Source organism: Schistocerca nitens, chromosome 9 (genome assembly GCF_023898315.1).
Source record: "Schistocerca nitens isolate TAMUIC-IGC-003100 chromosome 9, iqSchNite1.1, whole genome shotgun sequence".
In the NCBI taxonomy this organism is placed as follows: Eukaryota; Metazoa; Arthropoda; class Insecta; order Orthoptera; family Acrididae; genus Schistocerca; species Schistocerca nitens.
The window spans coordinates 87,128,854-87,130,982 of NC_064622.1; the positions used below are offsets into that span (position 1 = coordinate 87,128,854).

General features: G+C 41.5%; 1 non-coding gene across 1 annotated transcript; it reads right to left on the minus strand.

Moving 5' to 3' along the window:
- Positions 1-1,335: 1,335 nt before the first annotated feature.
- Positions 1,336-1,410, minus strand: Trnal-cag (transfer RNA leucine (anticodon CAG)). Its single transcript has one exon. It is a non-coding gene; the product is annotated as a tRNA-Leu (tRNA).
- Between the last annotated feature and the right edge of the window lie 719 nt (positions 1,411-2,129).

The following is a 2,129-nucleotide window of genomic DNA, read 5'->3' on the forward strand; positions in this document are numbered from 1 at the left end:
ATGAATATTCAGCTTCTCAAAGTCCTATTACACGACCACCTCATTCAGACTCAATGAGTTGTTGATAATGGCGTCTTTGTTGCCTTAGAGGCATTCTTGCCTAACTTCAGCTCACCATGTTCAATCTCAAAGGTAGTTAACGATCATGGTAGTTACAGCGTGTATTTAAAGAAAACCCGATTTACATCCTCATAGTGGCGCTACTTACGTGACTGACAAAAATTTGAATTGACCTAATCTTTCAGATTAGAAATACGCCTACCAACAGTCGGTCATGTCGAACAACTCCTTCTTGGTGCAGTCATTTTCTTTTCTATCAGTGTAGATCATGGGCTGGGTGCACCAGGTTATGAAATTCTCGGAATACCACCGCACACACATCAAATTACACGAGATGAATGCTGCTGGGAACCTAAATTCATATGATTTATAGAATATTCCATGAATACTTTTCATTACCCTAAGCCTCTGAAAATTAATATGAGCGGAGGTGGTCTTCTTATAACGATAGGAACGCATCCCCAAGAATTTTTCACCATAATAAACCATTTGATGGAAAGAGGAAATGATAGAAGAGGAAACACATGTAAGAAAAGATTCAGTGAAGGTATTACTCATACCCTACAATGAGTAATTCACCAATTGCGCAGTCAGTCACACATATATCTGTCGTTTGCTGCGTTGTATGTATTAGCAAAAGCAAGAAAATTACGCAGACAGGCGGTAATCATTCACTTTTAGCATCGTTTTGTACGCAACATTATGCAGAAGTTAATAAACAGAGTTAATTCTTGGGGAGGTGCAAGTAAAAAATTCAAATGGAAATAAAACAAATAAGATAAATAAGTCATGCAAACACAGAGAAATGAAAACTAAACAGATTTGTGTACCCTATACTGAATCAAATACAGCATGAATTAATTAAAAGCCAATTAAAACCATTACATGATTGTACAACACATATTTGTCATATCTTCAAAATCAAACATATATTCAAACGCTATGATAAAAAAACAAACATTTTAAATAACACTCAATGCAGTGAAACACACAAAAAAATAAATTTCTTGATCAACTAAACACAACTACAAAATGAGTTTGAGGTGTATAAAATTGAAAATTCACTAAATAAACAATACCATAAACGTGAACTCTTGTAAACACCCAAAAACTAAATAACCAGACAATTTTATGTATAATGAATCTTGTGGTAATGACCACGCAAAATAAAAAATTAAAAAAAAGAAATAATTAATGTTCCACAAAATTTCGGGAGAACTGCCGGATGTTTGTAACTTCCTGCTACTATGAAACTTCCTGTCAGATTAAAACTGTGTGCCGGACCGAGACTCGAACTCGGGACCTTTGCCTTCTGCGGGCAAGTGCTCTACCAACTGAGCTACCCAAGCACGACTCACGCCCCGTCCTCACAGCTTTACTTCCGCCAGTACCTCGCCTCCTACCTTCCAAACTTTACAGAAGCTCTCCTGCGAACCTTGCAGAACTAGCACTCCTGAAAGAAAGGATATTGGGAATACATGGCTTAGCAACAGCCTGGGGGATGTTTCCAGAATGAGATTTTCACTCTGCAGCGGAGTGTGCGCTGATACGAAGCAGGAGAGCTTCTGTAAATTTTGGAAGGTAGGAGGCGAGGTACTGGCGGAAGTAAAGCTATAAGGACGGGGCGTGAGTCGTGCTTGGGTAGCTCAGTTGGTGGAGCACTTTCCCGCAAAAGGCAAAGGTCCCGAGATCCAGTCTCGGTCCGGCACACAGTTTTAATCTGCCAGGAAGTTTCATATCAACGCACACTCCGCTGCAGAGTGAAAATCTCATTCTGGCTCCTGCTACTATATTCGGCGCAGAGTCTTCTGGCCATCTTCAGGTGATACTGGCGAAAACGCACTGAGTCTGGTATTTAAGGCCCCGCCGGCACATGCGTGGTGGATTCACTTGGCGTTGCGCTTGCGCTACTTGAGCGCGTTCGATTCTGCTGCGCCGCGCGCCGTCCGTGGTCAAAACTCGCATATCGATATCAGTTCGAGTGCCTTCCTTCGGTTCCATCACAGAACTACGCCGGCTACGGAGGACACGAAGTTTTTCGGCGGTTGGATTCCATGCCGGATTCAATT